This window comes from Hyla sarda, chromosome 10, assembly GCF_029499605.1.
Source record: "Hyla sarda isolate aHylSar1 chromosome 10, aHylSar1.hap1, whole genome shotgun sequence".
Classification (NCBI taxonomy): domain Eukaryota; kingdom Metazoa; phylum Chordata; class Amphibia; order Anura; family Hylidae; genus Hyla; species Hyla sarda.
Window position 1 is genome coordinate 10,741,271 of NC_079198.1, and position 24,258 is coordinate 10,765,528.

At 40.0% G+C, this 24,258-nt stretch overlaps 1 protein-coding gene and 1 long non-coding RNA gene across 3 annotated transcripts in view; one reads left to right on the forward strand and one right to left on the reverse strand.

The window, feature by feature from the left end:
* The window catches only part of LOC130293791 (uncharacterized), a 31,176-nt gene extending 9,758 nt beyond the window's left edge, over positions 1–21,418 (forward strand). Inside the window, exon 3 of the long non-coding RNA XR_008848292.1 lies at positions 20,478–21,418. This is a non-coding gene — a long non-coding RNA (uncharacterized LOC130293791). The remainder of the gene's footprint in view (positions 1–20,477) is intronic.
* IGLON5 (IgLON family member 5) overlaps positions 1–24,258 on the reverse strand; it is a 464,875-nt gene that overhangs the window by 408,274 nt on the left and 32,343 nt on the right. The gene's annotated exons all lie outside the window — the stretch shown is intronic.

The following is a 24,258-nucleotide window of genomic DNA, read 5'->3' on the forward strand; positions in this document are numbered from 1 at the left end:
CATAGTCTTAACAGAATTAAGCATTTTTCCAAGCCAAATGCCTTGGTTTTTGTTTCTTAAGAATTCATGCCTGTAGCACCAAACGTCTCCTCAGGTTGTGTGTGGTATTTCAACTCAGCTCCATTTGCTGCTATGGAACTAAGCTGCAATACCACAAACAACCTGAGAACGGGTGTGGTGCTGTTTTTGGAACTACTGTCACCGCTCTTGGGAGTAGAACAGCGCCCCCTAGCTTAGCTTCAGGAGCCATGTACCTGTTGCCTGTAAAATTCCTAACACGTTGGACTTTTTTCAAGATTTTGCTTCTGACAGATTTTCCAACATGTCCGCTCCCCGCCGGGCCTATATACATATGTAAAACAATGCAAATATGCAGCAATCGAGAAGTTATTTTACACCCGATAAACTATGCCCATATGCTTTACAGCCTATTGAGGGATAAATAAGCCCTATTTGTAAGGCAGGCAATATTCTCCCTGGAAGTGCGCAGCGCCCTCGCCTTTTTTCCCCTTATTTAAAAAATACATAACATTAGGAGTCAGTGTTATTACACAAGACGTGGCGCCATACCACCTCCCTATTACCGCAGCAACGTGATATTTAGTATCGGAGGCACAGGGAAACGATCGGCGTAGTGCAATTACACACATAATCATAAGCCGTATGGTTATATGTGCTGTACAGGAACCGCTAGGCATAATTGAATGGTTAATATGGGACCAGCGCAGGGTTAATCAGATACATGGGACAGGTGCTGCGCCGCATAATTATCGCGGCTGCCCCGGGTTCACGTCTAATATGTGCTGCATGTAATGAGTTCAATATACTGTACATAAAATTAATTGTATGGTCTGCTATATCAAAATAAAGTGGCCTGCATTTATAACTTCATTACCGGCGAGTAGATTACGCTGTGAGATGGTACAACAGAAAAGGCTTAAAGTGGCGCTGTCGTGTTGAGCGCAAAGTCCTTTCTGCAGGCGTCATGTTAAAGAGCAGGAGGAGCTGAGCAGATTGATATATAACTTGATGGGAAAATACTGAATAATTTTTTTAAATTTAAACCATGCTCATTTTGAGCTCAGGAGTCCAGTGGGCGGTCCGACTCCTAATCAGTGATTAACAACCGCCCACTGGACTCCTGAGCTCATAATGAGAAGTTATATAAATTACTGCTTTGGATGGTTCTTTCCCCATAAAACAATATATGAATCTGCTTGTTTTTTCCTGCTCTATCACATGATGCCTGCCGAATGGTCTGAATTGACAACAGGAAAAATTTATTTTAAAAGGGTGCCCCTCTTTGAGTAACCCCAATCCATATTGAAGTCTCCTGCTCAGTCTGTGATCTTCTACATTACACAAACTTCACTATGCCACAGGGAAGTACTAGATAAATGGCTTAATAAGATATAAGCTCTCCTATGAAAATCCCTACTGGTTTACTATGACAACACTTCCTGTTTTTGAAATTTGGCAGCCCAGTTTTACCATAGGAATGTCGGGCCTCCTAACGTTGATTCATATCTCTTACTGGCTAATTTTTTTGTCGGACACCCTTGTGGTCTGGAGTTCATGTAATAAAGTAGACCCCAGGGCAGCAAGTAAGTGTTGTCATGGGGACTTCCATAAAAAGGTTCAACCACTGATAGCTTAGCATGGGAATAAAATATTTAATTTTCTACATTTCTAATATGCGCCAAATGGACTTTACGGGGGTGTTCGGGGCAACAATATTTATTCCATTTAGGGTCAGGGAGAGGAAACGTGAACTGATTCCTATAATGGAAATGCCACAGCTGCTACGTGAGGGAATGCAGTGACTACTGCATTATTCTTTAAAACAGTATATTTCAACCAGTGTGCCTCCAGCTGTTGCAAAACTTCAACTCCCAGCATGCCCAGACAGCCAAAGGCTGTCCGGGCATGCTGGGAGTTGAAGTTTTGCAACAGCTGGAGGCACACTGGTTGGGAAACACTGCCTTAAAAGTCAGGTTGGCCATACACCACAGATAGCTGTCAGCCTAACAAGACAGTTAAAGGGGTACTCCGGTGAAAACCTTTTTTTCTTTTAAATCAACTGGTGGCAGAAAGTTAAACATATTTGTAAATTACTTCTATTAAAAAATCTTAATCCTTCCTGTACTTATTAGCTGCTGAATAAAACAGAGGAAATTCTTTTCTTTTTGGAATGCTCTCTGATGACATCACGAGCACAGTTCTCTCTGCTGACGTTATTATAATAATAATAATGCTTTATTTATTGTTGTCCTTAGAGGGATTTGAACCCAAGTCCCCAGCGCTGCAAGGCAGCAGTGCTAACCACCGAGCCACCATGCTGCCCTTAGCATACATCTGCTATGCATGGTTGCTAAAATGGACAGAGATTTCAGCAGAGAGCACTGTGCTCGTGATGTCATCAGTGTTCCAAAAATAAAGGAATTTCCTCTGTAGCATTCAGCAGCTAATAAGTACTGGATGGATTAAGATTTTTTAATAGAAGTAATTTACAAATATGTTTAACTTTCTGCCACCAGTTGATTTAAAAGAAAAAAGGTTTTCACCGGAGTACCCCTTTAACTTCCCATATATATGCACGCTCAACTTGGATGAGCATGCACGTGTTGAAATCCCACTGCCCAATCCATGACATCTAGAGACGGAGGAAAGTCGGGAGGCTTCCATACACATTAGATGGTATCATCGGAACTATCTGAATGATCCACATGGTGTATTACCAGCTTTACTGTGACACATCATGTGACCTGTACAGCCACACCGGATTACCAAATGGCGACATGCGGTTCCCCTAGTTTGCAGCAGAGATGACTCTTGTGTGTTACAGTAGAATAGAGGATAAATGGCTCTTTACAGATGGAAATAATTTATTTAGGAGACGGCGAATGCGGTAAACAAAGCTGTCATCTGAAATGAAAACATACATACTAACCGCTCGCGCATCGCCTGCTGTACCGAACCGCGGCGGCAAGAAAAATATTCAGTGTTGGGACATTGACATCTTATATATATGGAGGAAATCTCCATTTCTCAAGTTTATATGGCACTAACACTGTCTAACACAAAATGTATTGTCTATTTATCTATCTATCTCATATCTACCTATCTCATATCTACCTATCTATCTATCTATCTATCTATCTATCTCATATCTATCTATCTATCTATCTCATATCTATCTCATATATATCTATCTATCTCATATCTATCTCATATCTATCTATCTATCTCATATCTATCTATCTCATATCTACCTATCTCATATCTACCTATCTATCTATCTATCTCATATCTACCTGTCTCATATCTATCTATCTCTTATCTATCTATCTCATATCTATCTTATATCTATCGATCTATCTCATATCTATCTATCTAATAGAAGTTGTAGTAAAACAGCACATCCAAAAAAAAATTATATTAAATGTATTATGGTGCTCGCAGGTCCAGACCCGGGTCAGGGATCCATTTTAAACAAAAAGAGAATGTCCACAGCACACATCCAATGGGTGAAAAATCAAAGGTGGTTTATTCCATCAAACAGAGTGTCCAGAACAACGTTTCAACCAGCTCTCCTGGTCTCCAGGAGCTTGAAAAAGACCAGGAGAGCTGGTTGAAACGTTGTTCTGGACACTCTGTTTGATGGAATAAACCACCTTTGATTTTTCACCAATTGGATGTGTGCTGTGGATATTCTCTTTTTATCTATCTATCTATCTATCTATCTATCTATCTATCTATCTAATTTCTATCTATCTCATATCTATCCAACTATCTCATATCTATCTCATATCTATCTATCTATCTATCTATCTATCTATCTCATATCAATCTAACTATTTATCTCATATCTATTTGTCTCATAACTATCTATCTCATATCTATCTATCTGATATCTATCTATCTATCTATCTATCTCATATCTATCTATCTATCTCATATCTATCTCTTATCTCATATCTATCTATCTCATATCTATCTATCTCATATCTATCTATTTCATATCTATCTATCTCATATCTTTCTATCTATCTATCTATCTATCTATCTATCTCATATCTACCTATCTATTGATGTATATCAGTAATGACCAGCTGCAGTATCCTCCTTGTCATCCCCTTTCCCATAGTTTTTGGAGAACATGATTTGCAGATTATATGGAGTCACTGCATCCATACAGCTGAGGCTCCTGCAGTGTCGGCTGAATATATAGAGATTGTGGAGTAATTACATTGATATTGATTAATCACTGCAGCATAATTAGCTATATTCAGCTGGAGCAGTGCAGAGTGATGGAGTATACACAACTGGAGCAGTGCAGAGTGATGGAGTATACACAACTGGAACAGTGCAGAGTGATGGAGTATACACAACTGGAGCAGTGCAGAGTGATGGGGTATATACAACTGGAGCAGTGCAGAGTGATGGGGTAAATACAACTGGAGCACTGCAGAGTGATGGAGTATACACAACTGGAGCAGTGCAGAGTGATGGAGTATACACAACTGGAGCACTGCAGAGTGATGGAGTATACACAACTGGAGCAGTGCAGAGTGATGGAGTATACACAACTGGAGTAGTGCAGAGTGATGGAGTATACACAACTGGAGCAGTGCAGAGTGATGGAGTATACACAACTGGAGCAGTGCAGAGTGATGGAGTATACACAACTGGAGCACTGCAGAGTGATGGAGTATACACAACTGGGGCAGTGCAGAGTGATGGGGTATACACAACTGGAGCAGTGCAGAGTGATGGAGTATACACAACTGGAGCAGTGCAGAGTGATGGGGTATACACAACTGGAGCAGTGCAGAGTGATGGGGTATACACAACTGGAGCAGTGCAGAGTGATGGAGCATACACAACTGGAGCAGTGCAGAGTGATGGGGTATACACAACTGGAGCAGTGCAGAGTGATGGAGTATACACAACTAGAGCAGTGCAGAGTGATGGAGTATACACAACTAGAGCAGTACAGAGTGATGGAGTATACACAACTGGAGCAGTGCAGAGTGATGGAGTATACACAACTGGAGCAGTGCAGAGTGATGGAGTATACACAACTGGAGCAGTGCAGAGTGATGGGGTATACACAACTGGAGCAGTGCAGAGTGATGGAGTATATACAACTGGAGCAGTGCAGAGTGATGCAGTATACACAACTGGAGCAGTGCAGAGTGATGGGGTATACACAACTGGAGCAGTGCAGTGTCATTAGATGTATATAGAGGAGTGCAGTGTCATTAGATGTATATAGAGGAGTGCAGTGTCATTAGATGTATATAGAGGAGTGCAGTGTCATTAGATGTATAGAGGAGTGCAGTGTCATTAGATGTATAGAGCAGTGCAGTGTCATTAGGTGTATAGAGCAGTGCAGTGTCATTCGATGTATAGAGGAGTGCAGTGTCATTAGATGTATAGAGCAGTGCAGTGTCATTATATGTATATAGAGCAGTGCAGTGTCATTAGATGTATAGAGCAGTGCAGTTTCATTAGATGTATATAGAGCAGTGCAGTGTCATTAGATGTATATAGAGCAGTGCAGTGTCATTAGATGTATATAGAGCAGTGCAGTGTCATTAGATGTATATAGAGGAGTGCAGTGTCATTAGATGTATAGAGCAGTGCAGTGTCATTAGATGTATAGAGCAGTGCAGTGTCATTAGATGTATATAGAGGAGTGCAGTGTCATTAGATGTATATAGAGGAGTGCAGTGTCATTAGATGTATATAGAGGAGTGCAGTGTCATTAGATGTATAGAGGAGTGCAGTGTCATTAGATGTATAGAGCAGTGCAGTGTCATTCGATGTATAGAGGAGTGCAGTGTCATTAGATGTATAGAGCAGTGCAGTGTCATTATATGTATATAGAGCAGTGCAGTGTCATTAGATGTATAGAGCAGTGCAGTTTCATTAGATGTATATAGAGCAGTGCAGTGTCATTAGATGTATATAGAGCAGTGCAGTGTCATTAGATGTATATAGAGCAGTGCAGTGTCATTAGATGTATATAGAGGAGTGCAGTGTCATTAGATGTATAGAGCAGTGCAGTGTCATTAGATGTATATAGAGGAGTGCAGTGTCATTAGATGTATATAGAGGAGTGCAGTGTCATTAGATGTATATAGAGGAGTGCAGTGTCATTAGATGTATATAGAGGAGTGCAGTGTCATTAGATGTATATAGAGCAGTGCAGTGTCATTAGATGTATATAGAGCAGTGCAGTGTCATTAGATGTATATAGAGCAGTGCAGTGTCATTAGATGTATATAGAGGAGTGCAGTGTCATTAGATGTATAGAGCAGTGCAGTGTCATTAGATGTATGTAGAGCAGTGCAGTGTCATTAGATGTATATAGAGCAGTGCAGTGTCATTAGATGTATAGAGCAGTGCAGTGTCATTAGATGTATATAGAGCAGTGCAGTGTCATTAGATGTATATAGAGCAGTGCAGTGTCATTAGATGTATAGAGGAGTGCAGTGTCATTAGATGTATGTAGAGCAGTGCAGTGTCATTAGATGTATAGAGCAGTGCAGTGTCATTAGATGTATAGAGCAGTGCAGTGTCATTAGATGTATAGAGCAGTGCAGTGTCATTAGATGTATATAGAGGAGTGCAGTGTCATTAGATGTATATAGAGCAGTGCAGTGTCATTAGATGTATATAGAGCAGTGCAGTGTCATTAGATGTATAGAGCAGTGCAGTGTCATTAGATGTATATAGAGGAGTGCAGTGTCATTAGATGTATATAGAGCAGTGCGGTGTCATTAGATGTATATAGAGCAGTGCAGTGTCATTAGATGTATATAGAGCAGTGCAGTGTCATTAGATATATAGAGGAGTGCAGTGTCATTAGATGTATAGAGCAGTGCAGTGTCATTAGATGTATATAGAGCAGTGCAGTGTCATTAGATGTATATAGAGCAGTGCAGTGTCATTAGATGTATATAGAGCAGTGCAGTGTCATTAGATGTATAGAGCAGTGCAGTGTCATTAGATGTATAGAGCAGTGCAGTGTCATTAGATGTATAGAGCAGTGCAGTGTCATTAGATGTCTATAGAGGAGTGCAGTGTCATTAGATGTATATAGAGCAGTGCAGTGTCATTAGATGTATATAGAGCAGTGCAGTGTCATTAGATGTATAGAGCAGTGCTGTGTCATTAGATGTATATAGAGGAGTGCAGTGTCATTAGATGTATATAGAGCAGTGCGGTGTCATTCGATGTATATAGAGCAGTGCAGTGTCATTAGATGTATATAGAGCAGTGCAGTGTCATTAGATGTATAGAGGAGTGCAGTGTCATTAGATGTATAGAGCAGTGCAGTGTCATTAGATGTACATAGAGGAGTGCAGTGTCATTAGATGTATATAGAGCAGTGCAGTGTCATTAGATGTATAGAGCAGTGCAGTGTCATTAAATGTATATAGAGCAGTGCAGTGTCATTAGATGTATATAGAGCAGTGCAGTGTCATTAGATGTATAGAGGAGTGCAGTGTCATTAGATGTATATAGAGCAGTGCAGTGTCATTAGATGTATAGAGCAGCGCAGTGTCATTAGATGTATAGAGCAGTGCAGTGTCATTAGATGTATAGAGCAGTGCAGTGTCATTAGATGTATATAGAGGAGTGCAGTGTCATTAGATGTATATAGAGCAGTGCAGTGTCATTAGATGTATATAGAGCAGTGCAGTGTCATTAGATGTATAGAGCAGTGCAGTGTCATTAGATGTATATAGAGGAGTGCAGTGTCATTAGATGTATATAAAGCAGTGCGGTGTCATTAGATGTATATAGAGCAGTGCAGTGTCATTAGATGTATATAGAGCAGTGCAGTGTCATTAGATGTATAGAGGAGTTGCAGTGTCATTAGATGTATAGAGCAGTGCAGTGTCATTAGATGTATATAGAGCAGTGCAGTGTCATTAGATGTATATAGAGCAGTGCAGTGTCATTAGATGTATATAGAGCAGTGCAGTTTCATTAGATGTATATAGAGCAGTGCAGTGTCATTAGATGTATATAGAGCAGTGCGGTGTCATTAGATGTATATAGAGCAGTGCAGTGTCATTAGATGTATATAGAGCAGTGCAGTGTCATTAGATGTATATAGAGCAGTGCAGTGTCATTAGATGTATAGAGCAGTGCAGTGTCATTAGATGTATAGAGCAGTGCAGTGTCATTAGATGTATATAGAGGAGTGCAGTGTCATTAGATGTATATAGAGGAGTGCAGTGTCATTAGATGTATATAGAGGAGTGCAGTGTCATTAGATGTATATAGAGCAGTGCAGTGTCATTAGATGTATATAGAGCAGTGCAGTGTCATTAGATGTATATAGAGCAGTGCAGTGTCATTAGATGTATATAGAGCAGTGCAGTGTCATTAGATGTATAGAGCAGTGCAGTGTCATTAGATGTATAGAGCAGTGCAGTGTCATTAGATGTATATAGAGGAGTGCAGTGTCATTAGATGTATATAGAGGAGTGCAGTGTCATTAGATGTATATAGAGGAGTGCAGTGTCATTAGATGTATATAGAGCAGTGCAGTGTCATTAGATGTATATAGAGCAGTGCAGTGTCATTAGTTGTATATAGAGCAGTGCAGTGTCATTAGATGTATATAGAGCAGTGCAGTGTCATTAGATGTATATAGAGGAGTGCAGTGTCATTAGATGTATCTAGAGCAGTGCAGTGTCATTAGATGTATAGAGGAGTGCAGTGTCATTAGATGTATATAGAGCAGTGCAGTGTCATTAGATGTATATAGAGGAGTGCAGTGTCATTAGATGTATAGAGGAGTGCAGTGTCATTAGATGTATAGAGGAGTGCAGTGTCATTAGATGTATAGAGCAGTGCAGTGTCATTAGATGTATAGAGGAGTGCAGTGTCATTAGATGTATAGAGGAGTGCAGTGTCATTAGATGTATAGAGCAGTGCAGTGTCATTAGATGTATAGAGGAGTGCAGTGTCATTAGATGTATAGAGCAGTGCAGTGTCATTATATGTATATAGAGCAGTGCAGTGTCATTAGATGTATAGAGCAGTGCAGTGTCATTAGATGTATATAGAGCAGTGCAGTGTCATTAGATGTATATAGAGGAGTGCAGTGTCATTAGATGTATATAGAGCAGTGCAGTGTCATTAGATGTATATAGAGGAGTGCAGTGCCATTAGATGTATATAGAGCAGTGCAGTGTCATTAGATGTATAGAGCAGTGCAGTGTCATTAGATGTATATAGAGGAGTGCAGTGTCATTAGATGTATAGAGGAGTGCAGTGTCATTAGATGTATAGAGCAGTGCAGTGTCATTAGATGTATAGAGCAGTGCAGTGTCATTAGATGTATATAGAGGAGTGCAGTGTCATTAGATGTATATAGAGCAGTGAAGTGTCATTAGATGTATAGAGGAGTGCAGTGTCATTAGATGTATAGAGGAGTGCAGTGTCATTAGATGTATAGAGCAGTGCAGTGTCATTAGATGTATATAGAGCAGTGCAGTGTCATTAGATGTATATAGAGCAGTGCAGTGTCATTAGATGTATAGAGCAGTGCAGTGTCATTAGATGTATAGAGCAGTGCAGTGTCATTAGATGTATATAGAGGAGTGCAGTGTCATTAGATGTATATAGAGGAGTGCAGTGTCATTAGATGTATATAGAGCAGTGCAGTGTCATTAGATGTATACAGCAGTGCAGTTTCATTAGATGTATAGTGCAGTGCAGTGTCATTAGATGTATAGAGCAGTGCAGTGTCATTAGATGTATATAGAGGAGTGCAGTGTCATTAGATGTATAGAGCAGTGCAGTGTCATTAGATGTATATAGAGCAGTGCAGTGTCATTAGATGTATAGAGGAGTGCAGTGTCATTAGATGTATATAGAGCAGTGCAGTGTCATTATATGTATATAGAGCAGTGCAGTGTCATTAGATGTATAGAGCAGTGCAGTTTCATTAGATGTATATAGAGCAGTGCAGTGTCATTAGATGTATATAGAGCAGTGCAGTGTCATTAGATGTATATAGAGCAGTGCAGTGTCATTAGATGTATATAGAGCAGTGCAGTGTCATTAGATGTATATAGAGGAGTGCAGTGTCATTAGATGTATATAGAGGAGTGCAGTGTCATTAGATGTATAGAGCAGTGCAGTGTCATTAGATGTATAGAGCAGTGCAGTGTCATTAGATGTATATAGAGGAGTGCAGTGTCATTAGATGTATATAGAGCAGTGAAGTGTCATTAGATGTATAGAGGAGTGCAGTGTCATTAGATGTATAGAGGAGTGCAGTGTCATTAGATGTATAGAGCAGTGCAGTGTCATTAGATGTATATAGAGGAGTGCAGTGTCATTAGATGTATATAGAGCAGTGCAGTGTCATTAGATGTATATAGAGCAGTGCAGTGTCATTAGATGTATATAGAGCAGTGCAGTGTCATTAGATGTATATAGAGCAGTGCAGTGTCATTAGATGTATATAGAGCAGTGCAGTGTCATTAGATGTATAGAGCAGTGCAGTGTCATTAGATGTATAGAGCAGTGCAGTGTCATTAGATGTATATAGAGCAGTGCAGTGTCATTAGATGTATAGAGCAGTGCAGTGTCATTATATGTATCCATCACTGGAGCTGTATATTTTTTGCGCACTGTACGGGGAGGCCCTGGCGCTCATCATCAGCAGTGCCCTGTTAGTGGCTGGTAATAAGGCAGTGTGATCAGTTGCTGGCAGCCCACATGCTTGTGTATGAACCATTTGGAGAGTTAGCAGAATAGCAGTTCCCCCCTCCTGGAGGGCAGAGTCTCCTCACATCCCTCATCCTTATTCCTCGCACATCCCGGCAGCTGCTGTTCTGCTCCTGGCCCATCTCCTGTCTGAGGCGCAGATCCTTCCACACTGCCAAATATCAGTCTGTCTCCTGACTCCCCTGCCCCCCATAGGAGCCCTTAACCCCTCAGTCCCAAAAATATCTCGTACTATAGACCCCTCAGCCCCCCTCACCACATTACCCTGCCATCTTCTCTATCTCTCAGCCGGATGGATTCTTTTCTAATATTTCTTCTCACAACTGTCCTTATGCTTCAACCTTTCCCATAAATCTTTTGCAGGAGAAGACCCTGACTTGTTCTCCTCTCAGAATTTGCTTTTATGTCTTCATCTTTCATTGCAATGTAACATTGAGTTTTAAGAATCGGAGGCTGAAGACTTTGCGCACATTTCCTGTAATATCAAGGGCCTCAGAAATCACTGTGGAGCTTTTTCTTTTATACCGCACAAGTACAAATAGCTCCACCGCACAGGAACTTACTGGTAAATATGAGTTCAGATGATAGGTGTTTCCACCAACCTTGTACATCAAAGGGAGATCTTATCCACTTACAATAACTCTATCTCCATCAACACTTTTGCTTTCACTTACATATGTTGATCTGGTGGTCTAAGGATGAAGCAGAGCTACATAACAAATTCAACTTTGCTGCATCTATATAATAGACTTGTAGCTCTGCTTCATCCTTAGACCACCAGATCAACATATGTAAGTGAAAGCAAAAGTGTTGATGGAGATAGAGTTATTGTAAGTGGATAAGATCTCCCTTTGATGTACAAGGTTGGTGGAAACACCTATCATCTGAACTCATACTTACCAGTAAGTTCCTGTAGGTCTCTCTAATTGTCCATGATAATTAACCTCAGTGATGGGCCATGAATTGTGGAGACATTGAAGAGTAAGGGCTTTTGGCTTTTTGATGAATCGCATTGATCCTTTTTAACATACATTTTTAACATACTCTTACCACTATCACCCAAAATGGCGGATCTTGGAACAGACCAACTTCTGATCCACCCAGTTCTGTCTACTCTTCCAATTGGGCATTTGATCCTTTACCAAGACCTGGTCCTTCCACTAAGGTTTTTGAAGATTTGGTACAAAACAATAGTAGGTGTATTCCTCCTTGTAACAAGGCACAAATATGTGACTAATATTGATCACATATTCATGCCTACCTCAATATTCACACTATTTAGCCACATTTAAGAACTGAATGTGGTTGTCAGAGCCCCCCTGTGTATATAGCATTTCTTGTATTTGGCCATGTATTCCAGTTCCCAATTCTATTTTGAGGCTGTGGGGGCAAATATAGAGAAGAGTTACATTTCTTTCCTATATTAAAAAAATAATAGTGCAATATGAGGACATGCACAGTCTTGAATAATGGTTGAATAAGTTGTTGAATAATGTTTCTTGTCCTAAACCAGTTGCTAGTGAAATCGATTTGACCCAAGCACAAGTTCTCATAATGCTATGATATCCCTGGTACAAAAAGTATATAACTAAAAGTAGGGCTCCCAAGGGCCACTGGTTTGATAACACTGGACTAAATAATAACGCAGTACAGAAATACTCAAAGTATTCAAAGAACAGAAATACTTTGAATACGTTTTGTATGGCTAAAGTTTTGTTTGGTGGCTTCGCAGCATTGACGACGTTTTCATCCAATTGACACGTTTTTCTGTTTTGACTCTAGTAAAATGTTATAATGCTATGATATCCCTGGTACTAGAAGAACATAATTGTTTCTGCAGCTATCAGTTGTTGTGGAGTCACAAAAAGAGAGTCCAATAGCCACTGGTCGACGAACACTGGACTAGATCAACCTTCAAGTCAATAAATACTTTCAGCAAGTTTCGCTTAGATAAAACCTTGTTTGGTGGCATTGCAGCATTGACAATGTTTCCTCCAAGAGACACGTGTGCTTTATTTTGACTCTAGTAACAAGTTCTCACAATGTTATGATATTTCTGGTACCAGAAGTGCATAAATATTTATATATCTATCAAGTGCTGGGGAGCCATGAAAAGAGGGCCCAAGAGCCACTAGTTGGGGAACACTGGTCTAGATCATAAGGCATTCCTAAGTTATGGTAAATGTTTAAAAGTCAAAAATACTCTGAACAAATTCTGTATGGATGAAGCCATGTATGGTGGCATCGCAGCATTGACGACATTTCCTCCAAGTGACAGATGTGCAGATGTTTTGACTCTAGTATCAAGTTCTCATAATTCTATCATATCCCTGGTACCAGAAGTGTATATTTGTCCCTACAACTATCAATTGCTGAAGGACCACAAAAAGACAGGCTCAGGAGACACTGGTTGGGGAACACAGGTCAAGATCATGAGGCATTTCTTACGTTATGACAAACCTTGTAACGATCAAGCTCTGTATGGATGGTGCCTAGCTTGGTAGCATGACGGCATTGACTACATGGATCAGACGACAAGATGTGTTTAAGTTCGGACTTCAGTATCAAAAACGCATAATGCTATGATATCCCTGGTTCCAGAAGTGCATAATTATTTCTGCAGCTATTAATTACTGGGCAACCATGAGCCACTGTAATGATAATGAAATACTTTTGTATTGTATAGATGGAGTCTTCTTTGATGGCATCGTAGCATTGACGACGTTTCTTTCCAGTGACATGTGTATCTGTCTCCTGCTCTTTTACATTTTCCCATTTTTATTAACAATAGTTTCTCATTCCTTGTTTTGTTGATGATAATCCGGTTAAAAAGCGACATGAGTTGGTCCAGCTCTTATAAACAACAGACTCCAACAGGCGTACAGTACATGGACAAAAGTCAGCGTGCACCTTGCTGGAGGCTGTCTAACTCATTTTCATTTTCTGCCTGGCTGCCTACCACTACCCCCAGAGACATGAAGATGCTTCCCGAGTGTTGACTACCAGCAAGAGCCACTATCCCGTGTCAGTGACCATCATCCTAGGAGTATGTCACTGCGTATGCAAATGTACTCACTCACATATGCGCACAAATTATTCATGCGTTGTCCAGTCACAGAGCAATCCATTCACTTACTGGTAACCACTGAACCAAAGACACAATGACATTGAACCTTAGCATATTTGGCAGGCAGGCACAGATGAGTCTTATTCCCTGACTGGGGTGAATCCATACAGCGGTTTTTTTTTTTAGGCTGATTGACAGAAGTGAATGACAGATGAGCGGTCATCTCCCCATCAATTAACCCCTTTCCTGAGAAACATTTGTACTTGTGTCTGATCAGCCTGTTCTACAAAGCCTCTTTCTCTGCCAATATGACCTAATTTCCCCCCGCTGTCATAGAGACCATATTGTTCCTCCCCCAAATGCTTTGCTATTAGCAAAAGTATATTTTATTAACAGAAAAAATATATCACATTTAAAACTTTATAATGGATTTTTTAATGCCGACGTTGGGTACTTTCAGAACAGTAAATCTTTCTTTCTGTCAAACGTTCTGTGAATCTAAATAATGTTCAAAATGCAAATTCATATATAAAAGTTATAGGGGTTTAATAGTAATGGAGATATTTAAGATAATATACTGGGGAAACACTATTCTTGAACTTAAGGGACAGTATTATAGTAGTTATATTCTTGTATATAGGAGGCAGTATTATAGTAGTTATATTCTTGTATATAGGAGCAGTATTATAGTAGTTATATTCTTGTCTATAGGAGCAGTATTATAGTAGTTATATTCTTGTATATAGGAGGCAGTATTATAGGAGTTATATTCTTGTATATAGGAGCAGTATTATAGTAGTTATATTCTTGTATATAGGAGCAGTATTATAGTAGTTATATTCTTGTATATAGGAGCAGTATTATAGTAGTTATATTCTTGTATATAGGAGCAGTATTATAGTAGTTATATTCTTGTATATAGGAGCAGTATTATAGTAGGTATATTCTTGCATATAGGAGGCAGTATTATAGTAGTTATAGTCTTGTATATAGGAAGCAGTATTATAGTAGTTATATTCTTGTATATAGAAGGCAGTATTATAGTAGTTATATTCTTGTATATAAGAGCAGTATTATAATAGTTATATTCTTGTATATAGGAGCAGTATTATAGTAGTTATATTCTTGTATATAGGAGCAGTATTATAGTAGTTATATTCTTGTATATAGGAGCAGTATTATAGTAGTTATATTCTTGTATATAGGAGCAGTATTATAGTAGTTATATTCTAGTATATAGGAGCAGTATTATAGTAGTTATATTCTTGTACATAGGAGCAGTATTATAATAGTTATATTCTTGTATATAGGAGCAGTATTATAGTAGTTATATTCTTGTACATAGGGAGCAGTATTATAGTAGTTATATTCTTGTATATAGGAGCAGTGTTATGGTAGTTATATTCTTCTACATAGGAGGCAGCATTATAGTAGTTATATTCTTGCATATAGGAGCAGTATTATAGTAGTTATATTTTTGTATATAGGAGCAGTATTATAGTAGTTATATTCTTATATATAGGAGCAGTATTATAGTAGTTATATTCTTGTATATAGGAGCAGTATTATAGTAGTTATATTCTTGTATATAGGAGCAGTATTATAGTAGTTATATTCTTGTATATAGGAGCAGTATTATAGTAGTTATATTCTTGTATATAGGGACAGTATTATAGTAGTTATATTATTGTATATAGGAGCAGTATTATAGTACTGTAGTTATATTCTTGTATATAGATGCTGTATTATAGTAGTTATATTCTTGTATATAGGAGCAGTATTATAGTAGTTATATTCTTATACATAGGAGGCAGTATTATAGTAGTTATATTCTTGTATATAGAAGCAGTATTATAGTAGTTATATTCTTGTACATAGGAGCAGTATTATAGTAGTTATATTCTTGTATATAGGAGCAGTATTATAGTAGTTATATTCTTGTATATAGATGCTGTATTATAGTAGTTATATTCTTGTATATAGGAGCAGTATTATAGTAGTTATATTATTGTACATAGGAGGCAGTATTATAGTAGTTCAATTCTTTTACATAGGGAGAAATATTATAGTAGTTATATTCTTGTGCACAGAGGACAGTATTTTAGTAGTTATATTCTTGTAAATAGGGGGCAGCATTAAAAAGTTATTTTTACATAGGGGCAGTATTATAGTAGTTATATTCTTGTATATAGGAGGCAGTATTATAGTAGTTATATTCTTGTACATAGGCGCAGTATTATAGTAGTTAAATTATTTTACATACCAAGAAATATTGTAGTAGTTATATTCCTGTACATGGGAGCAGTATTATAGTAGTTCTATTCTTGTACATAGGAACAGTATTATATTAATTATATTTTTATACATAGAACATAGTATTATAGGAGTTATATTCTTGTACATGGAGGACAGTATTTTCTTGTAAATAGGAGGCAGTATTATAGTAATTGTATTCTTGCACATAGGGGGCAGCATTAAGAAGTTATATTTTACATAGGAGCAGTATTATAGTAGTTATATTCTTTTACATAGGAGCAGTATTATAGCAGTTATATTCTTACAAAGTCCAAAGTGTTAGGCACAGCTCACTCGTACGCCCTTTCTGCGTCTCGGACGAGACTGAACCACAACTTGTATAATTATGAAGAATGAAGGGATGTCCAGCGCAGGTTCCAAGCAATACGAAATAATTTATTCAGCAGTAACACGACATGATGACAGGTAGGTGACGCGTTTCAGCCACAATCTGCGGCCTTAGATTGTGGCCTTAGATTGTGGCTGAAACGCGTCACCTACCTGTCATCATGTCGTGTTACTGCTGAATAAATTATTTCGTATTGCTTGGAACCTGCGCTGGACATCCCTTCATTCTTCACAGTTATATTCTTGTACATAGGAGGCAGTGTTATAGTAGTTATATTCTTGTACTTAGGGAGCTGTATTATAGCAGTTCTGTTGTTGTTTGTAGGGGATAGTATTACAGTATATATATATATATATATATATATATATATATATATATATATAGATAGATATATTATAGTACTTCTATTGTTGTACATAGGGCAGTATTATACAAGTTCTTACACGTGTGAGTCTCGTGATTCAATCTTTCTCATGTTTTATGCTCCTGCCAGTAAAGTGGGGTCACTATTATAGTTCAGTTTAAATCTCTTTTTAATTCCGGGAGGGTGATGTGACCTCTTGTCCACTTTGCTGCCCTTTCACTGTTCAATTTGCTGCAGAGTTTTTTGCCATTGGTCATAAATACATTTATAAAGAGTCATCCCATCCTCCCTCCACCTCCTCTTTTCTCTGTGTCCTCACCAATATATCTCATCAATTCAGTCTACCTTCCGTTCGTTTCATTCATCTCCATCTAAATCTTTGTCTGGAGAACATATGCATATTCAGCATCGTTCTTCAACCAAAGGGTTTTATTATTACAGATCTATGGAGTCCTTTTTACCAATCACATATATATAGCCACATCATGCAGTATGCAGAAGACTGGATATATTTGCTCAACACCCCTGAATGCCGAGCCGTCAATCACTCCCATTCTTCATAAAACCATGCATTTTAAGAAGGCGACGGTGACCAACCGTGATTGACAGCAACGCTTCCAGATCTTCATGACTCTGCATTCCATAAACCGCTCCTAGCAAGTGGCTTTCCAACAACTACGAAGGATTCTAATTCCCTTCTAAAAATTGATCGGTTGTTGTGAAGAAAACATTGTGTGACTCCAGACTCATCACGAAGGAAGAGCACGGGCAGAATGGCAAGAAAAACTACTTTCTGCTTTAACTTGAGATGTGGCCACCTATGGACGTTTTGGTCGTTGGGTTTGAAGATGGTGCCCATAGGGTCAACAGTATAGAGAAGAAAGGGTGGACACTGGAGTCTAAAGGCAAAGTGTGAAGATATAATTGTACGACTCCATACTTCTTACACACTTGGTCAAGACACATCTCGATAGCCCAAGGAGACCACACATGTATCCCGAGCATTTGGGTTTTGGCTTTGCGAGAAGGTCTCCCGCTGCGCCTGCTTCACTACCGCTGATCCCCTTCCTTTTCATCCTGCCCTATTGATTTCCCTGCTGTGCAGTTAAAGTTTCCTGGCTTGAGATTTGCCGCAATCAGCACTTCCTAAGCCTCCCCAGGGAAATACTTACAGATATCTGCCTCAAAAGTATTATTGTTCAGGAACTGGGTGCGGATGGAAACTCTTCCTTAATATCATATACCTTAATTGCCGGGGATAAAACAGAATCCTTGGGGGAACAAAAAAATAAAAGAAAATACAACTTCAAAGGAGCTTCATTCCTTTATAAAGAAAAAAAAAGTATGTAAAGGGAACCAGTGACTGACAGGTTCTTTATGAGTTTGGGGGTTCGTCTTGTGTAATGGTGGAATCGACATCCGGAACATAAACTAATATCAGCTTGATACTTCTATAAATCAACATCAGATATCATGCGTCAGTTCTAATTATAAGCCGATGCTTTCCTTGAGCTGATATCTCATGACTTATCGATATGTGACCTTTTATATGATACAACATATAGATGTAGTAAGGGCATTAAAGTGCAGCTACAATGTGGGTGCAGTGACTGGATGCACTTTTAGAGCTCTTGGCAATTCTATAGCCCACTGCTATAGCGAGTGGTCTACCGAATCATGCAAGTCTACGGGACTATCGGCAGTTCCATAGAGTGCTTGCTTTACAGCAGGCTATCGAGTTTCCAGTAATTTTAACCCTTAGACGACACATGACGCACATGTATGCCCTGTGCTTGCTGAAGACCTTCGGAGTGAGCTCAGGAGCTTGCTTTAAAGTGGTACTCCATGGTAAAAAAATTTAAAATTGACTGGTGGCCGAAAGTTATACAGATTTGTAAAATACTTCTATTAAAAAATCTGAATCCTTCCAGGACTTATTAGCTGCTCTATGCTCCAGAGGAAGTTGTGTAGATCTTTCCAGTCTGACCACAGTGCTCTCTGCTGAAACCTCTGTCCATGTCAGGAACTGTCCAGAGTAGGAGACCTCTCCTGCTCAGGACAGTTCCTGAAATGGACAGAGGTACCAGCAGAGAGCACTGTGGTCAGACTGGAAAGAACTACACAACTTTTTCTGGAGCATACAACAGCTGATAAGTACTGGAAGGATTTAGATTTTTTTTTTTATAGAAGTAATTTACAAATCTGTTTAACTTTCTGAAACCAGTAACCAGTTGATTAGAAAAAGAAAATTCACCGGAGTACCCCTTTAAACTTGATGAGTAACTACTGATATCAGCTCACTGCTAATGTCCAACATTTAACTCTTTAGATGCCATGATCAACATCGATCATGGCATCTAAAACTTGGAAAAACCTTGTCCGGTGGGTTTGGGGGGCACTCCTCAGAACCCCGCAGCACTGTTCCAATGAGTAAACATGGTGGCCGAATGTCTCTTACTCACCTCCGTGCGACTCTCTGGAGAGCCTCTTGTGCAGTCTGCCTGAGGCAGACAGTAAAGGCAGAGTGTCGATATTATTGATCAGTGCTATGCTATTACATACGTTACATCAAATGATATTCAAATTAATACTAAAAATGTTTTACAAAATTTTAAATCATGTGAACAAAATAAATAAATAAATAAATAAAAAAACATAATTGGTATTGTTGCATGCAGAATTGTCCGAAATATGAAAATAGAATGTTTATACTCCCACACGGTGGACAGTGTAAAAGTAAAAAAAAAATGTAAAAAAAATACCAGAAGTAAAAAGTAAAAAAGTATACGAAGTAATTAAAGAGTCCCATTTAAAAAGAATGCTTAAGGAAAGGGATGAAAAACACAGGGGCGCTCCCTGATGAGGGGTATCTGCTGGTGTGTGCCCTTCACCACACCAAAGTGTGATACCCACCTGGTAGAGCGATATGCTGGTTAGTGCAGCAATCGGCGCACAATGATAGATTTCGATTGTTGTCTGCTGCACTCCTACCGGTATCGGGTCCCAGTGCTGGTGGCCGATATTAGTGGAAAACGGATGATAGGCAAGGAAACAAGCGGTTCGTGGAGGCGCTGCACAACTAGGATGATGAAGAGAGGACTCGGGCAGCACAGGACAATAAAGCTTTTATTTGTAAAATGGGGACAACGCGTTTTGGCATGCTCTCATGCCTTCCTCAGGTCCACTTACAGTGCCCAGGGTTTTCAGGGCTTCGGTTTGTAGAGCTGGCTTGTGGCATTCCTGCGTATCAAAAGTGCTGCCGTCAGACCGACAAACCAGCTCTACAAACCGAAGCCCTGAAAACCCTGGGCACTGTAAGTGGACCTGAGGAAGGCATGAGAGCATGCCGAAACGCGTTGTCCCCATTTTACAAATAAAAGCTTTATTGTTCTGTGCTGCCTGAGTCCTCTCTTCATCATCCTAGTTGTGCAGCGCCTCCACGAACCACTTGTTTCCTTTCCTATCATCCGTTTTATCTAAAAAGAATGATACCAATAGAAACTACAGATCACGGTGCCAAAAAAAGAACTGTCAAAACAGCTCCATATATGGAAAAATGAAAATGCTAGGCAGAGAATAGGGCAATTTTAAGTATACTGACTTTCTTTTCTTTTGTTTTTTATTTTTTTTTTGTAAAGGAATGCAGGGGAAGTGAGCAGCACTTAGGAGCAGATTTCTGGTCAGAAGTAGAGTCAATACAGATGAAAGTGGCAGAAACATTCTCCTTATTACAATGTGAATACCACCCTTTTTTCATTAATTTTTTTTTATTTTCTTTGTGACAGATAGGCATTAAGCGGTTAAACATGTACCCTGCAGCTACACCATTAAAGTTACACTTTACACCATTCATCTACAGATAATGCTTAACATAATGCCCTTTCATACATTTTAACTGCAGTACCCTGTTTGGCCATGTGGTGTGCTGTTAAATGGAAATATTTACCATAGACGCATTAAAAACCACAGCACAAATATTTATCTTTTTTTGATGTACTTCATTAAACAGCGACTTTATCACAAAGTGCAGTACAATCACAATGTCACAAGGTGCAGGACAATCTGATTACAGTTCCTCGCCGTGTGGAAACGTCTTCCACTTAAAAGATCAACAGTATTTATATTTTTACTGTGCCACTCTTCAAATTCCAAGCTGAATGTCATAGACGTGTCATAAAATAAACCAGAATAGCAACAATAACTGGCCCTTAGACCCGCCAGGTAACAGAGGGGATAAATTTAATTCCACATGGCTTGGTATTTGTCAACTTATAAGGGGTAATACAATAAAATCTAAGGCGGCCATTTGGGACATTATTGGTTGAAAAGTAGCACTGAAGTCCATAGATTTTTCATTCTGTAGGAGCTTGATAGTTTGATTTAGGCTTTATTGCATTTCTCCTTCAGACAGTAGAGAATTCTAAAAGTCACACGCAAAAGGTTCATTTATGACTATGCCTAGGTAGAAACGCAGAATATGACATTTATGTACAGAATTGCAGAGTCTCCGAACAATACAGCACCAGCCCTCCCCGAAATATCAAGGGTTCATGGATCAGCTACTTATGGCAGCCGTGGCTAGAAATGATGCATCCATATGACATGAAACACCTGTCAAATACCACGCTACACATAGTAAAGAAAATCATGAAATGCTAATAAACTTTTTGAAAATATGTCATGGATACCAACTTTTTTGTTGTGCTATTGGAACAGAACACCCATTTAGTAAATATGGAAGCCTTTGCCTGTATAGTTTCTACCAGCTATACCACACAGGAGACGATAGAGCGGGCATAAGTAATTCTTAGTGGGTTAGATTTTAGCCAACCTCAGTCTCAGTCTTAAAAAAAAAAAAAAAAAGACCTGTGGCCAACCTCCCAAAAATGAGACTGTATTATCACTGAATAGCTGAAGAATAGGGGATAAGATGTCTGATCGTGGGGTTCCTGCCGCTGGGGACCTCCCTGCTGCAGCTGGCATTGGTTTAGAGCGTCGGGTGCAGCTCTGGAGGCTGATGACGTCATGGTCACACCCCGCTTGTGACATCACAGCCACGCCCCCTCAATGCAAGTCTATGTCTCCCATAGTCTTGCGTTGAGGAGGCGTGGCCATGACATCACGAGCGGGGCGTGGCCGTGACGTTTCGAGCCTCCGCCCGGCATCACCAGTCATCCAGAATGGAGCGAAGTTCATGCTGCGGCCGAGATCGTGGGGGTCCCCAATGACGGGACACCCGCAATCAGACATCTTAGGGGATAAGATGTCTAGGGGTGGAGTGTCCCTTTAAAGGGATACTCCGGCCCTGAGACATCTTATCCCCTATACAAAGGATAGGGGATAAGATGTCTTACCACGGGGGTCCAGCTGCAGGGGACTCCCGCAATCTTGTATTCGCCACCCACCTGTCTGAGCTGCACGCTGCGGTGCCAGCTTACAAACAGCCCGGTGGCGACCACCAGGCCGGAGTATCGTGACGTCATGACTCTGCCCCGTGTGACGTCACCCCCGCCCCCTCTATGCAAGTCTATGGGAGGGGGCGTGATGGGAGGAAGTTCTTTTCTTTTTGAATTTCTTTTCAGTCTGACCACAGGGCTCTCTGCTGACACCTCTGTCCATGTCAGGAACTGTCCAGAGCAGGAGCAAATCCCCAAACCTGCTTTGGACAGTTCCTGACATGGACAGAGGTGTCAACAGAGAGCACTGTGGTCAGACTGGTAAGAACTACACAACTTCCTCTGGAGCATACAGCAGCTGTTAAGTACTGGAAGGATTCAGATTTTTTAATAGCAGTAATTTACAAATCTATTTAACTTTCTCACTCCAGTTAATTTAAAAAACATTTTTTCCAATGGATTAACCCTTTAACCAGAAGAGAACCGTAGTCTACCTACTAACCTTGACCCCCCACTGATGATGTAGATATAGAATTCAACAGTCAATTGATAAGAGTAATAGAAAGCTGCAATCTAGTGGCCACCGTACTTTAGTCCCTTAGTAGTTCTCAGTTATGGTAGTCCTGGGTCATCCTAATAAGTCATTTAATTGCATTTTCCACATTTTTTCATAGCACACGATAATGTTTTCCTATCACCCTTTGGGGTTGGTTGAGCACAACCGGTGAGTTGTCTTCTGACGTCGTGACATGGATGTATGTGCATAGGATTCCCTATTTACTGTATTTTAGCCGTTCCGCTTCTTTAAGACGCGCATTTCTCTAAAGCACAGAATGAGACGACACAAATTGCACGCTTTACCCTGGCCTCGTCAATTCCCTTCTCCAAGGTTTGATTGCTTCGGGTACAGTCAGAAATACATCATTTGACATTTCTAGGACTAACCAGCAAAAATGACAGCGTGGCGGCAGCAGACAATGAAGCCCCCAGGACAATACGGCCGGGGGGACAGTCCGGGGATGCGGAGCTGGCTGCCACCTCTGTAGCTGAACAGCTTTGAAAATCATATGATTAAGCGCAGCGCTCCCCTCTGAGCGAGAGAGTGAGGACATGAATAATAAAAACCTCAATCCTCTTCTACAGACAACATCGCGAGTAAACAGGTCAGCCCCATAACCCCTTCCCTCCCCGGAGAGACCACCGTCTCAGGGGTCCTATTCCCACTAGCGCTTGCAAAACTCCCTCAATCTAATCGCTCACAAGAGAGACATCTAAACCTCTTGCAATTTATTCAATTGAGACATATAATGAGCAAAGATATTGAATGGTCTGTAATGGAATCATCTCATGTTTAATATATTCCTTTAAAGGACCATAAACCTGAAATACACGTTCACTTCTATGAAGGAGCTGCTACCCATTCCAATAGAGACGGCCTCGGCAGATTTAATGATGGCTTTTTATCATGAGCTTTTTGTTGACAAAATCCATTAAAAGAAAAAAACATATATAATAATCCACAAAATAGGTTCACGAAATCGATCGTGTCATGACGAAAAAAAAATTGTGGTCAGAAGCTGCAAGCTGACACCACCCAATGTATTTTGTGGTTACGGAACAGAATGCATGCTTTCATGATCTGTCTGACAGTCTTTGACTTAAAGGGGTACTCCACTGCCCCGGCATCTGGAACATTTTGTTCCGAACGCTGGGTGTGGGCTACGGGGGTCAAGATGTCGTGGCCACGCTTCCTTGTGACATCAAGACACGCCCCCTCAATGCAAGTCTATGGGAGGGGGTGTGGCGTCCGCCACACCCCCTCCCATAGACTTGCATTGAGGGGGCGTGGCTGTAACATCACAAAATGTTCCGGACGCTGGGGCAGTGGAGTACCCCTTTAAGGCCCCAAACACATTAACAGATTGTTGAACCAACCGATTCAGGCGGGATTGGAAACTATCTCATGTCTATGGTGGCCTCCTGACATGCTACCAACAGATGATGTTGGGGGAAAGAAGAATTA